This window comes from Oncorhynchus mykiss, chromosome 17 (assembly GCF_057628025.1).
Source record: "Oncorhynchus mykiss isolate SJ-2025 chromosome 17, ASM5762802v1, whole genome shotgun sequence".
Taxonomy (NCBI): Eukaryota; Metazoa; Chordata; class Actinopteri; order Salmoniformes; family Salmonidae; genus Oncorhynchus; species Oncorhynchus mykiss.
This window is the reverse complement of record NC_143038.1, coordinates 27,487,842-27,504,229: the sequence shown is the minus strand read 5'-3', so window position 1 is coordinate 27,504,229 and position 16,388 is coordinate 27,487,842. Positions and strand designations below refer to the sequence as shown.

The window sequence follows — 16,388 nt, the reverse complement described above, 5'->3', positions numbered from 1 at the left end:
TCCAGTGATTGTTGTCTGTTAAAAAATGCAGTTGATCATTTATTTTATAGCAATGTATATAAAACAAACTCAGTGGAATCTTGGAACATATTCATTAGATGTGGTATTTTTAAAAGAAATGTCTATGATATGTTAATGGTCATCTGTTGTTGAATGTGTGACTGTGGAATGTGTGAAACCACAAGCCAAAATATACTTTCCGACCAGCCAGGGGAGCATCACAAATAACAGGAAGTCTCTACTCACATACTAGGCTACTAGCAAATGTTTCTGAAAGGTGTTACACATCATTAAAGATTGCAATTACTTTCCATTATAGTAACTATTATAGATCATGAACATGGTCCCATCCATGATGTCAGTTTAATCAAAGGATTAATTGACAGTTTTAAGACAGGGCTTTCCAAAACTAGAGTGGCTCTTCTTAGTCCAGTCGAATACCTTCAGTAAGAATGTTCTGAATTTGTCTGACATTATCCAAATGGTGCCCCAAAATGGTATGCAGCTTGCTGTTTATTCAGAGAGACACAAGAGGGTGCCAGATCCTTGCTTGTGCTACAACAGAGCTTTAGCCCAGGGGTCATATGTACAGTGCATTCGGAAAGTATTCAGACCCCTTTCCTTTTTTCCACATTTTGTTACGTTACAGCTAAAATTATTGATTACATTGCTTTTTTCCCTCATCAATCTACACACAATACCCCATAATGACAAAGTGAAAAAAATGGTTTTTAGAAATGTTTGCAAATATATACAAAAAAAATGAACTGAATACCTTGTTTACATAAGTATTCAGACCCTTTGGTATGAGACTCAATTGAGCTCAGGTGCATCCTGTTTCCATTGGTCATCCTTGAGATGTTTCTACAACTTGATTGGAGTCCACCTGTGGTAAATTCAACTGATTGGACATGATTAGGAAAGGCACACAGCTGTCTATATAAGGTCCCACAGTTGACAGTGCATGTCAGATCAAAAACCAAGCCATGAGGTCGAAGGAATTGTCCGTAGAGCTCTGAGACAGGATTGTGTTGAGGCACAGATTTGGGGACGGGTACCAAAAAATGTAGGCAGTATTGAAGGTCCCCAAGAACACAGTGGCCTCCATCATTCTTAAATGGAAGAAGTTTGGAACCACCAAGACTCTTCCTAGAGCTGGCCGCCCAGACAAATTGAGCAATCGGGGGAGAAAGGCCTTGGTCAGGGAGGTGACCAAGAACCTGATGGTCACTCTGACAGAGCTTCAGAATTCCTCTGTAGAGATGGGAGAACCTTCCAGAAGTACAACCATCTCTGCAGCACTCCACCAAATAGGCCTTTATGGTAGAGTGCCCAGACAGAAGCCACTCCTCAGTAAAAGGCACATGACAGACTACTTGGCACCTAATGGACTCTCAGACAACGAGAAATAAGATTTTCCGGTCTGATGAAACCTAGAACTCTTTGGCCTGAATGCCAAGCGTCACGTCTGTTGGAAACCTGGCGCCATCCCTACGGTGAAGCATGGTGGTGGCAGAATCATGCTGTGGGGATGTTTTTCAGAGGCAGGAAGTGGGAGACTAGTCAGGATCGAGGGAAAGATGAACGGAGAAAAGTACAGATAGATCTTTGATGAAAACCTGCTCCAGAGCGCTCAGAACCTCAGACTGGGGCAAAGGTTCATCGTCCAACAGGACAATGACTGTCAGCACACAGCCAAGAAAACGCAGGGGTGGCTTCGGGACAAGACTCTGAATGTCCTTGAGTGGCCCAGCCAGAGCCCGGACTTGAACCCGATCGAACATCTCTGGAGAATCATGAAAATAGCTGTGCTCCCCATACAACCTGACAGAACTTGAGGGGATCTGCAGAGAAGAATGGGAGAAACTCCCCAAATGCAGGTGTGCCAAGCTTGTAGCGTCATACATAGTGATGTTCAAATCAAATTTTATTGGTCACATACACATGGTTAGCAGATGTTTATGCGGGTGTAGCGAAATGCTTGTTCTTCTAGTTCCGACCATGCAGTAATATATAACAAGTAACAATTACACAACAACTACCTTATACACACAATGTAAAGGAATGAATAAGAATATGTACAAATAAATATATGGATGAGCGATGGCCGTGTGGCATAGGCAAGATGTAGTAGATGGTATAGAGTACAGTATATACATATGAGATGAATAATGTAGGGTATGTAAACATTATATAAAGTGGCATTGTTTAATGTGGCTAGTGATACATGTATTACATAAAGATGGCAAGATGCAGTAGATGGTATAGGGTACAATATATACATAAGAGATGAATAATGTAGGGTATGTAAACATTATATAAAGTGGCATTGTTTAAAGTGACTAGTGATACATTTATTACATCCAATTATTAATTATTAAAGTGGCTAGAGATGTTGATGTTGACGTTGATGATTTTTGTTTTTGTTAGCACATTGTTGATATGTTGTTGACAAGGTGATCTGAGAATGCACAGAGCACTTTACTTATTAGGCAACTTTGGCTTGCTATATTTTTGTTCTACTGCCAATGGCAATCACTAGTAGGCCTACTGTATATACAGTGCCTTCAAAGTATTCACACCCCTTGATATTTTTAAACTCATTTTGTTGTGTTACAGCCTGAATTAAAATAGGTTAAATATAGATTTGTTTTGGTCACTGGCCTACACACAACCACCCATAATGCCAAAGCGGTATTGTTTTTAGACATTTTTACAAATTAACAAAAAATGAAAAGCTGAAATGTCTTGAGTTAATAAGTATTAAATTCCTTTGTTATAGCAAGCTTAAATAAGTTCAGGAGTAAAAATGTGCTTAACAAGCCACATAATAAGATGCATGGACTCGCTCTGATTTTTGAATGAATACCTCATCTCTGTAAGGTCCCTCAGTCGAGCAGTGAATTTCAAATATGTTCAACTACAAAGACCAGGGAGGTATTCCAATGCCTCGCAAAGAATGGCACCTATTGGTAGACATTGAATATCCCTTAGAGCAGTTATTAATTACACTTTGGGTGGGGTATCAATACACCCAGTCACTACAAAGGTAAAGCTGTCCTTCCTTACGCAGTTGCCGAAGGGGAAGGATGTCACACCCTGATCTGTTTCACCTGTGATGCTTAGCTTCACCCCCCACCAGGTCTCTCACTTTTTGTCCCCCATTATCTCCTGTGTATTTATACCTGCTTTTTCTGTTTGTCTGTTGCCTGTTCGTTGTGTCCCGTCAAGTCCTAGCAGCGTGTTTCCTGTGCAGTAGTTCTTCTTAGTCTTCCCAGCTCTGACCTTTCTGCCGGTCCTGATCCTGTCTGCCATCCTGTACCTGCCTTACTCTGATTTGGATTTACAACTCTTTGCTTGCCTTTACTTACCTTTTCCCTGCCCCTTGTTTTGTAATAAACATCTGTGATTCAAACTGTCTGCATCTGGGTCTTGTCCTGATAAAGGAAACCACTCAGGTATGTCACCATGAGGTCAATGTTGACTAAAAGTTACAGAGTTTAATGGCTATGATAGAAGAAAACTGATTATGGATCAACAACATTGTAGTTACTCCACAATACTAACCCAATTGACAAGAGTGAAAATGAAGCCTGTACAGAATAGAAATATTCCAAAAGTAAAACTGCAAAAAATGTGGCAAAGCAATTAACTTAATATAAAGTGTTATGTTTTGGGCAAATCCAATACAACACATTACTGAGTACCACTCTCTATATTTTCAATCATAGTGGTAGTTGCATCATATTATGGCAAATCAAATTTTATTGGTCAGGTACACATGGTTAGCAGATGTTGTAATCGTTAAGGACTCGGCAGTTATTCAGGATAAAAAAGGAGCTAATCACAGGCAAAATCCTAAAGGAAAATCTGGTTAATTCTGCTTTCCACCAGACATTGGGAGATTAATTCACCTTTCAGCAGGACAATAATCTTAAACACAGGGCCAAATCTACACTGGAGTTGTTTGCCAAGAAGACAGTGAATGTTCCTGAGTGGCCGAGTTACAGTTTTGACTTCAATCTACTTAAAAATACATATTGCAAGACCTGAAAATGGTTGTCTAGTAATGATCAACAATCAATTTGACAGAGCTTGAATAATTTTTTTAAGAATAATGGGCAAATGTTGCACAATCGGTGTGGAAAGCTCTTAGAGACTATGTCAATGAGATATTTCTGTATTTATTTTTCAATGTATTTGCAAACATTTCTAAAAACATGTTTTCACTTTGTTATTATGGGTTATTGTGTGTAGATGAGTCAGATTTAAACAAATATTTCATCAATTTTGAATTCAGGCTGTAACACAACAAAATGCGCAATTTTCAGATCTCTTCCCCACTCCTAGACATTCCTAGCAAAATCCTTGCTTGAGAAATTGCCCTTTGCGAAGTAGCTATTTTTTTAAATTATTTTTGTCCATTTTAATGGACAAAAAAATCACAGTAAGGTACTTAATTGTTACCCAGGAATGATTTGATATTGAGATAAAAACAGCTGCACTGGACCTTTAAGCTTTCACACTATTTCTATGAATAGCTTTATGAGACAAGACAATCAATTCAATTGTGTATTCAGTGTATTTCCTTGAAACAGATCAATCCAGGGGGTCAAAGACACCTTCCCCTTCTCAGTCTATTGATGCTCTTCCTGTCTTTAGCTACCCTTTACTATGATCAGTGATGGTGGCTATATTGTCTGTCCCCTTTATGTCATCTTTGCTATGGCTGCCCTGCACTCCTCTATCGGTGCCTGTTGGATCTACAAATGAAAAGGTATGGCTTTTTGACTAACATGTTTTATGTACTTGTTGCATGCACATGTTGTTCTGGATTTATTTGGAAGAATTGGGGTTTGACCACTGCTTATTCATGATTAATAAAGTTTAATTCTGTATATGATTAAATAAATACAAAGTATGTATTTGTATATTTTGTAACTATCTTCAACTACTCTGCTCCATTCTTACGCAAATATTTTATTTTATTTTAAAATGTATACCTAATCAAATATGCAGTTGCCTAAAGACATGTTGCCTAAAGACATGTTGCCTAAAGACATGTTGGGTTATGTTGAACAAATCTCTCATCATTATTGTGTCATTATTTCATATATATCTATAGTTTAATTTGTACAATTTTTATAATTCAATCTTATGAGGTGGTTAAAAGCAACACATGGAATGCTGTGTATGATTGCGTGAACTGTACAACGCCACCTTTTTGTGGGAGGTCCTGAGGACAAGTTAAACACATGTACGTCAAATAATTGACATCAATAGGTTTAACAAAAGGGCCATGGTTTATTACAACAAGAGCAATACATTACAATTTATAAAGAGTCACTAGTATCCCCCCACCGGCTAGGACTAGGGTCTACAGAGCACACACAATGAATTAGCACCAGGACGAGAATATGTATAAGAACATAGCCTGGCATGTAAAGCACTTCTAGGAGAAAACATGCAAACTTTAAAGTATATTCACACTTGTAAGATAGAAAACTCGTATTTGAACACTCCTTAGGATAACACACGTGACGAAAACACTCTTTGTAAGATAGTACACTCAAGATGAAGCACTCTCTTAAAGATGATAACACTTGTGGTAATCAGCACCTCCAGATCCGGCTTCTTCACCTGCGGGGGAGTGCTGAGGAGTATTTCTGTCTGTAATAAAGCCCTTTTGTGGGGGGAAAACTCATTCTGATTGGCTGGGCCTGGCTCCCAAGTGGATGAGTTTTCCAAGACCGACCCATGACTGCACGCCTGCCCAGTCATGCGAAATCCATAGATTAGGGGTTAATGAATTTATTTACATTGACTGGTTTTCTTATATGAACTGTAATTCAGCATAATATTTGAAATAGTTACATTTATATTTTATATTCAGTATATATAAATTGTGATATATGTGATATCATATACTGCATTACAGATTTATTTATATTTGTCTTTCACAGGCTGGGGTCAGAAGTAGACTGGGAATATGGTGGAATGACAACAAGTCACATGTGTCAGTGCTGCCAATTAACCCATGTCAGTTTGCATACGGTGTTGTACTTGTCATCCACACTAAAACACTATTTCCTAATGTAGTACTACTACTCAACATTAGACCGCTTTTGACTACTGAAAGCATCTCACAAACTTAATTTTGAAGTTACTGTAACTACTGAGAAATGGAAATGATTATGAGAAATGTGACTGTACAGTGTGTATCGTAACTCATCCTTGCAGACTATAATTGTACTTTTGTGCGTAGGTTTACCATGAATGTGTGAAACACACATTTCCAACCGCCGAGTATATAACAGGGTGGTGTCAACAGGATGTTGGCTTCTTTGACCCCCCCCAACATGTCACACATATCTTTAAAAATAATTGGGGGATAGATTAGCTTTAACATTGCAGATATATTGTAGCTTCCATCAAGGTAATTGTCTGCAGCATTTTCAATTCCCCATATACTTTTTTTGTAAATGTATATATTTATATGTAAATACAGTCTGGACACACCTGCTCATTGAAGGGTTTTTACTTTATGTTTACTATTTTCTACATCGTAGAATAATAGTGAAGACATCAAAACGATGAAATAACACATATGGAATCATGTAGCAACAAAAAAGTGTTAAAAGTGTTATTTTCTATTTGAGATTAGCCACCCTTTGCCTTGACGACAGTTTTGCACACGCTTGGTATTCTCTCAACCAGCTTCCCCTGGAATGCCTTTCCAACAGCCTTGAAGCAGTTCCCACATATGCTGAGCACTTGTTGGCTGCTTTTCCTTCACTCTGCGGTCCAACTCATCCCAAACCATCTCAATTGGGTTGAGGTTGGGTGATTGTGGAGGCCAGGTCATCTGATGCAGCACTCCATCACTTTCCTTCTTAGTGAAATAGCCCTTACAAAGCATGGAGGTGTGTTGGGTCATTGTCCTGTTGAAAAACAAATGATAGTCCCACTAAGTACAACCAGATGGGATGACGTATCGCTGCAGAATGCTGTGGTAGCCATGCTGGTCAAAAACCTCTACGGGATCGGTGTCCCTATACCGGGACGGTTGTTGCTAACGTGCGCTAATGTGACTAGAATGACGTTGTACATAAAATCCAACTTTCCAGAACATAGTCCAGTCTTATATGTGTAGAAAGCTTCAATTATTATTAATTTAACTGCACTGTCCAATTTACAGTAGCTATTACAGGGAAAAAAATAACATGCTATTGTTTGAGGAGAGTGCACAACAACAAAAAACCTTTTATCATAGCAACTAGTTTTATACATTAATCTTGCTCCGTGTGTCATCCTGAGGGTCCCAGAGATAAAAATGTAGCATAGCTTTGTTTGAAAAATTCCTATTTTAGTATTCAAATATAGGAACTGGTTTCTACAGTTTTAACCCCTGCTGTTTCTAGACTTTGACTTGAGACTGATGACTTGAAATTATCTGTCCAGGTTTTGTAACTTGTTGTCACTCATTTTGTAGCACAGATCAGTGGTGGAAAAAGTACCCAATTATATTTCAGTGAAAGTAAAGATACCTTAATAGAAAATGATTCAAGTAAAAATGAAAGTCACCAAGTAAAATCCTATTTGATTAAAAGTCTAAAAGTATTTGGTTTTAAATATACTTAAGTATCAAATGTAAATGTAATTGCTCAAATATATTTAAGTATCAGAAGTAAAAGTAAAAATCCTTTCAAATTCCTTATAAACTCAGCAAAAAAAGAAACGTCCCTTTTTCAGGACCCTGTCTTTCAAAGATAATTCGTAAAAATCCAAATAACTTCACAGATCTTCATTGTAAAGGGTTTAAACACTGTTTCTCATGCTTGTCAATGAACCATAAACAATTAATGAACATGCACCTGTGGAACGGTTGTTAAGATACTAACAGCTTACAAATGGTAGGCAATTAAGGTCATAGTTATGAAAACTTAGGACACTAAAGAGGCCTTTCTACTGACTGAAAAACACCAAAAGAAAGATGCCCAGGGTCCCTGCTCATCTGCGTGAACGTGCCTTAGGCATGCTGCAAGGAGGAATGAGGACTAATAAATTGCAATGTCCGTACTGTGAGACGCCTAAGACAGCTCTACAGGGAGACAGGACGGACAGCTGATCGTCCTCGCAGTGGCAGACCACGTGTAACAACACCTGCACAGGATCGGTACATCCGAACATCACACCTGCGGGACATGTACAGGATGGCAACAACAACTGCCCGAGTTACACCAGGAACACACAATCCCTCCATCAGTGCTCAGACTATCCGCAAATAGGCTGAGAGAGACTGGACTGAGGGCTTGTAGGCCTGTTGTAAGGCAGGTCCTCACCAGACATCACCTGAAACAACATCACCAATTGGGTACAAACCCACCGTTGCTGGACCAGACAGGACTGGCTAAAAGTGCTCTTCACTGACGAGTTGCGATTTTGTCTCACCAGGGGCGATGGTCGGAATCGTGTTTATCGTCGAAGGAATGAGCGTTACACCGAGGCCTGTACTCTGGAGCGGGATCGATTTGGAGGTGGAGGGTCCGTCATGGTCTGGGGCGGTGTGTCACAGCATCATCGGACTGAGCTTATTGTCATTGCAGGCAATCTCAATGCTGTGCGTTACAGGGAAGACATCCTCCTCCCTCATTTGGTACCCTTCCTGCAGGCTCATCCTGACATGAATCTCCAGCATGAAAATGCCACCAGCCATACTGCATACTACTGTCAGTGTTCTGCCATGGCCAGCGAAGAGCCCAGATCTCAATCCCATTGAGCACGTCTGGGACCTGTTGGATCGGAGGGTGAGGGCTAGGGCATTCCCACCAGAAATGTCCAGGAACTTGCAGGTGCCTTGGTGGAAGATTGGGGTAACATCTCACAGCAAGAACTGGGAAAGCTGGTGCAGTCCATGAGGAGGAGATACATTGCAGTACTTGCCTCTTCATCCTACCCCCTCCTTTTTTGAACATTCTGTTAAAAATCGCGCAACTTTTCAGCGTCCTGCTACTCATGCCAGGAATATAGTATATGCATATGATTAGTATGTGTGGATAGAAAACACTCTGAAGTTTCTAAAACTGGTTAAATCACGGCTGTGACTATAACAGAGCGTGTGTTTCATTGAAAAACGCAAGAAAAACTGCTCTCTGAAAGCAAAAAATAATTTCCATAAGTCACTTCCACCAGTTGTTAAAAGAGAACAGAATTTAACGGGAATTTGCCTGCACCTCATACAAATTCCGCACGATGGCGCCATTGTACTAATTTTCAATTGAATTAATTGTTGGAAAATACATCTGTCTGACCTCCAGTTTTCCAGTCTTCACCCGGATGCAGTTTAGGGAGAGATCAGATGGCATTGTTTTTGAAGTGAGGACCTATTGAAGAGACATCGCCCTGTAATCATTTTGATAGATTATAAACGTTTACTAATACCTAAAGTTGGATTACAAAAGGATTTCGAAGTGTTTTGTGAAAGTTTATCGTCGACTTTTTTAATTTTAAAAAATTACGCAGCGTTTAAAAACGATGATTTTTTCTGAATGACACAGCTTCCATACAAAGCTATTTTGGGTATATATGGACCGATTTAAACGAAAAAAAGACCCAATAGTGATGTTTATGGGGCATATAGGAGTGCCAAGAAAGAAGCTCGTCTAAGGTAATGAATGTTTTATATTTTATTTCTGCGTTTTGGGTAGCGCCGGCTATCGCAAAATCTGTTGTTTACGTGTCGAGCTGGCATTTTGGGGGGTGCATGCTATCAGATAATAGCTTCTGATGCTTTCGCCGAAAAGCATTTTAAAAATCTGACTTGCTGGCTAGGTTCACAACGAGTGTAGCTTTAATTCAATACCCTGCTTGTGAATTTTGATCAAGGTTTGAGTTTTAACGAGTACATTTAGCATTTAGCGTAGCGCATTTGCATTTCCAGGTGCCTACTTGGGACATATGCGTCTCAAGTAGAAGCAAGAATTAATGCAGTACACCAGATTCTGACTGTTACTTTTGATTTTGACCTTTGTTCAGGGACACATTATTCCATGTCTGCTAGTCACAAGTCTGTGGAACTTATTCAGTTTATGTCTCAGTTGTTGAATCTTGTTATGTTCATACAAATATTTACACATGTTAAGTTTGCTGAAAATAAACGCAGTTGACAGTGAGAGGACGTTTCTTTTTTGCTGAGTTACATTTTACAGACAGTTTATTTTACATGCCTTATCTTGTTGTTATTAGTCCACATATCTCTTACACATAGGTCTTCTCAAAGACACTGTTTTCTTCCCCATTGTGAGGTACAGGATGTTGTTTCCAACCACAACATCTATTGTTAGATGACCAGGAAGTTGACATAGCGACCCACACAACAAGTCCTGTTGTGGGTACTCGAGGACCAGGGTTGGGAAACACTGGGCTGATCTTAATCTAATGTCAAAGTTTATGTGAAGTGGTTTTCTGCTTGACACTGAAGACATTATTTGGCAATACTTTTCTATTCTTTTCATCTACATGAAGGAGCCATAAACTATTGTGAAATAGGCATTAAACATGACCTATGTACAATCACAGAAAAGTATATTATACATGAGAAACAAGTGTGGATCTGCATGTAACTGGTAGGTCATCTTTACTACTATGTATTACTAATGTTTACCGATAGAGGTCTTGTGCCTACATGTGAATAGGGACCCAGAGATAGAATGTCCTATGGATTTAAATGAGAAGGAATATAGCCTACACACTGTGTGGTCTTGCTAAAATTAATATCAATGAAATAGAAATAAATGACACATTTCTCCCTATTAGATTGAACCTACATGAAGATTGAACCTAGACTACAGAATAAACACAGAGATACAACTATTTCATATTTAACTCACAGAATGTATTTTTTAAAATTGTTCATGTAAAGATTGTTGTTTAAACTTATTAACTGTAAATTAATAGAAAAAAAATCAATAACATGGAGAATGAAAAATTTAGTTTGAACAATTCATAAAGGCAAAAAGTTAAAGTAAAAAAACATTGACAATCCAAATGCCAGTTGACATTTATGCATCAGTAATAAAATGTAACTACTGTTGGCTGTAGTGTTAAGAATAGAATATAAAGAGTGGATGTTTTTCATGTAATAGTTGGAAAAAAATGAAGGGGATGTGACTGAGTCGATATCACAATTCCAAATTGGTTCAAATTAGGTTGAAGGAGTAATCTGCGTTTGCTACAACAATTTTTTGACTTAATGACATACACTACCGGTCAAAGGTTTTAGAACACCTACTCATTCAATGGTTTTTCTTTATTTTTACTATTTTCTACATTGTAGAATAATAGTGAAGACATCAAAACTATGAAATAACACATATGCAATCATATAGTGACCAAAAAAGTGTTAAACAAATCAAAATATATTTTATATTTGAGATTCTTTAAATAGCCACCCTTTGACTTGATGACAGCTTTGCACACAGAGATTCTCCCTTAGGATAACATTGGTTCACATGTTATGCCCTAACTCTGCTTCCATGCATGCTATTTACACATTCCTTTTGCCACTTGTTCAGGGGCACTGGTACCCCACCAGATATCAAATCAAATCACATTTTATTGGTCACATACATATGGTTAGCAGATGTTAATGAGAGTGTAGCGAAATGCTTGTGCTTCTAGTTCCGACAGTGTAGTAAAATCTACCAAGTAATCTAACAAATTCACAACAACTACCTTATACACACAAATGTAAAGGGATGAATAAGAATATGTACATATGGATGAGCGATGGCCATGCTGCATAGGCAAGATGCAGTAGATGGTATAGAATACAGTATATACATATGAGATGCGTAATGTAGGATATGTTGACATTATTGAAGGGCCGTTATTTAAAGTGGCGAGTGATACCTTTATTAAATCTATTTATTACATTTATTAAACTGGCAAGAGATTTGAGTCTGTATGTTGGCAGCAGCCACTCTATGTTAGTGATGATGGCTGTTTAACAGTCTGATGGCCTTGAGATAGAAGCTGTTTTTCAGTCTCTTGGTCCCAGTTTTGATGCACCTGTACTGACCTTGCCTAATGGATGATAGCGGGGTGAACAGGCAGTGGCTCGGGTGGTTGTTGGCCTTGATGATCTTTTTGGCCTTCCTGTGACATCGGGTGGTGTAGGTGCCCTGGCGGGCAGGTAGTTTGCCCCCAGTGATGCGTTGTGCAGACCGCACTACCCTCTGGAGAGCCTCGCAGTTGTGGGTGGAGCAGCTGCCGTACCAGGTGATACAGCCCGACAGGATGCTCTAGATTGTGCATCTGTAAACGTTAGTGAGTGTTTTAGGTGAGAAGCCAAATTTCTTTCTTGTTGCACTTTCTTCACCACGCTGTCTGTGATGTGTATGCCGAGGAACTTGAAACTTTCCACTTTCTCCATTACTGCCCCATCGATGTGAATGGGGGGATGCACCTTCTGCTGTTTCTTGAAGTCCACAATCATCTCCTTTGAGTGAGAGGTTATTTTTCTGACACCACACTCCAAGGGGCCTCACCTCCTCCCTGTAGGCAGTCTCGTTGTTGTTGGTAATCAAGCCTACCACTGTAGTGTTGTCTGCAAACTTGATGATTGAGTTGGAGGCGTGAATGGCCACGCAGTAATGGGTGAACAGGGAGTACAGGAGAGGGCTGAAAACGCACCCTTGTGGGGCCCCAGTGTTGAGGATCAGCGAGGTGGAGATGTTTCCTACCATCACCACCTGGGGGCGGCCCGTCAGAAAGTCCAGAAAGTCCAGGACCCAGTATTTACAGGGTGGGGTCGAGACCCAGGGATCTTAATGACGAGTTTGGAGGGTACTATAGTGTTAAATGCTGAGCTGTAGTCAATGAACAGCATTCTTACATAGGTATTCCTCTTGTCCAGGTGGGATAGGGCAGTGTGATGGCGATTGTTTCGTCTGAGGACCTATTGGGGCGGTAAGCAAATTGGAGTGGGTCTAGGGTATCAAGTAGGGTGGAGGTGATATGATCCTTGACTAGTCGCTCAAAGCACTTCATGATGACAAGTGAAGTGAGGGCTACTGGGCGATAGGGGGCAGGTATCTCAGTTAAGGTATCTCAGTTACCTTAGCTTGGGAACAGGAACAATGGTGGCCATCTTGAAGCATGTGGGCACAGCAGACTGGGATAAGGATTTAATGAATATGTCTGGTAACAAACCAACCAGCTGGTCAGCGCATGCTCTGAGCACAGGGCTAGGGATGCCGTCTGGGCCGGCAGCCTTGCGAGGGTTAATACGTTTAAATGTTTTACTCACGTTGTCCACGGTGAAGGAGAGCCCACAGACTTTGGTAGCGGGCCGTGTCAGTGGCACCGTATTGTCCTCAAAGCGAGCTAAGAAGTTGTTTAATTTGTCTGTGAGCAAGACTTTGATGTCCGGGACGGGGCTGGTTTTCTTTTTGTAATTTTTGCTTGACTGTAGACCCTGCCACATATGTCTCTTGTTTGAGCCGTTGAGCCGCAACTCTACTTCGTCTCTATACTGATATGCTTTTTATTTTATTTTATTTTTTTTATCCCTTTTTCTCCCCAATTTCGTGGTATCCAATTGTTAGTAGCTACTACCTTGTCTCATCGCTACAACTCCCATATGGGCTCGGGAGAGACGAATGTTGAAAGTCATGCGTCCTCCGATACACAACCCAACCAAGCCGCACTGCTTCTTAACACAGCGAGCATCCAACCCGGAAGCCAGCCGCATCAATGTGTCGGAGGAAACACCGTGCACCTAGCAACCTTGGTTAGCGCGCACTGCGCCCGGCCCGCCACAGGAGTCGCTGGTGCGCGATGAGACAAGGATATCCCAACCAGCCAAACCCTCCCTAACCCGGACGATGCTAGGCCAATTGTGCGTCGCCCCACGGACCTCCCGGTCGCTGCCGGTTACAACAGAGCCTGGGCACAAACCCATAGTCTCTGGTGGCACAGAGTCTCCTTGACCACTGCGCCACCCGGGAGGCCTCTATACTGATATGCTGATAGAATTTAGGAAGCCTTGTTCTCAGGGGGAGGGGGGGGGGGGCTGTGACTTTAATCAAAGAGAATTCTCTTGGTAGATGATGCGGTCAGCATTTGAATGTAAGGAATTCTAGGTCAGGTGACCAAAAGGACTTGAGATCCTGTATGCTGTTATGATCACATCATGAGTTGTTAATCATAAAGGCATACACCCCCGCATTTCTTCTTACCAGATAGTTGTTTGTTTCTGTTGGTGTGATGGGTGAAGAAACCGGGTGGGTGTACCGACTCTGACAACCTTTCCTGAGCGAGCCATGTTTCCGTGAAACAGATAATGTTACAATCTCTGATGTCTCTCTGGAAGGCAACTCGTGCTCTAATTTCGTCCACCTTGTTGTCCAGAGATTGGACATTGGCGAACAATATGCTCGGAAGCGGGGGATGGTGTGCTCGCCTTCTAAGTCTGACCAGTAGGCCGCTCCGTCTGCCTCTCCTGCGGCGACCGCTTTTTTTTGGATCGGCCTCTGGGATAAGAACCCATGTCAAGGATGGAGGTCCGAACAAAGGATCCGCTTCGGGAAAGTTATATTCCTGGTCGTAATGTTGGGAATTTGATGTCGCTTTTATATCCAATAGTTCTTCCCGGCTGTATGTAATAACACTTGAGATTTTCTTTGCTAACAATAAATAAATAAATAATCAAATAATACATGAAAAAAACAAATTACTGCATAGTTTCCTAAGGACCTGAAGCGGGGCGACCATCTCTGTCGGCACCATCTTGGCTATCGATATAATGAGTACGAGGTGCCTTTCATATCCTAAAAGGGAAGTATGAAGTTGCAATATATCATATACAGTAGTGTCCCAGTAGCGGACTTTATTTGTTTAATCCCTTTAACTGTATGTCCAATTCATGTTCGTAAATGCCCATTTTAATAAATTGTCAATGAACAGTGTTCATATGATATATGGCCAGTGCCAACATTTAATACTGCAACTATTTGCACTGGCAATATATCATGTGGCCAATGGACACTGTCCATTTCCAATATATTTATGCAGTGATTTACCATCACCAAATGAGCAGGCTGAATTCAACACCAACGAGCGAAAGAGAAACCACGTACAGAGTTCAACAAGCCAGACAATTGGGCAGTTACATTACTGTTACATTGCATTTCAGCAATGTAACAGCATGCCCAGGACTTAACATATTGACATTTATAGTCATTATATAGGCCATCTGGACATGTTTCACTGACTTTTGTCTTCAGAACCTGACTTCCTATGATCATATGTGACAAGTGGACATTTTGACCATTTGGAGTATTATATGCCTGATATCGTGACATGACTACCATTAATGCGATGACTGTTATCTTATCAAATCAATTAACTATGTTTAATTGATAAAGTGATTTAAATGAATCATGTAACAATTAACTCTGTAACTTGGCGCACCAAGGGAAAACTATTAAGAAGAGACCAACCCCTACCACTAATAATGAGAGATCAACAATGATCTCAAGAGAACTGACCATACTCGAGGACATTAAAGAAACCCAACATATACATCAGTGGAGGCTGCTGAGGGGAGGACGGCTCATTATAATGGCTAGAATGGAATAAATGGAATGGTATCAAATGTGGTTTCCATGTGATTTGGAATATCAGTTTACTTAATGAATTTATTGAATTAAAAAGTATTTAATAATTGTAATGGCTTAGCAGATCATAAAAAAATATCAATTTTTACATGGCTAAAAGAGAAAGAATATAATATCTATTGTTTACAGGAAACTCATTCTACAAATATAGATGAGGTTGGGTGGAAAAAGGACTGTGAAGGAGAAATATATTTTTGTCATTGTCAAAGATACTCAAAAGGGGTGATTAAACTAATTAATACTAATTTTGATCCAATTCTGCAAACTGTGCAAACAGATCCGCAAGGAATATATTGATTTTTTAAAATATGCTATTGGACCAAAAACAGATCTGGCTAACTAATCTATGTGGGCCAAATAATGATGATCCACACTCTTTTTTTGAAAACATATATAATAACCTATTGAGCTCACAAGCAACGTAATAATCTATTATTATGGTGGGTGATTATTTGGTATTTTATTAGGATCCCCATTAGCTGTTGCAAAAGCAGCAGCTACTCTTCCTGGGGTCCAAACAAAACATAATACAGAATGACATAATGCAGAACATCATTAGACATCAACAGCTCAAGGACAGAACTGCATACATTTATAAAAAAAAAAGGCACACATAGCCTACATATCAATGCATACACACAAACTATCTAGGTCAAGAGGCGTTGTGCCACGAGGTGTTGCTATATCTGTTTTTTGAAACCAGGTTTG

General features: G+C 40.1%; 1 protein-coding gene across 2 annotated transcripts in view; it reads left to right on the top strand.

Moving 5' to 3' along the window:
- Positions 1 to 4,639: 4,639 nt before the first annotated feature.
- LOC110512119 (uncharacterized) overlaps positions 4,640 to 16,388 on the top strand; it is a 24,535-nt gene continuing 12,786 nt past the window's right edge. The window contains exon 1 of one of the 2 annotated variants that reach the window (XM_090205149.1): positions 4,640 to 4,777. The gene's annotated coding sequence lies outside the window, so the exon portion shown is untranslated. Of the gene's footprint in view, positions 4,778 to 9,330; positions 9,668 to 16,388 lie in introns of those variants that run through there. The other variant, XM_090205148.1, reaches the window with a different exon arrangement.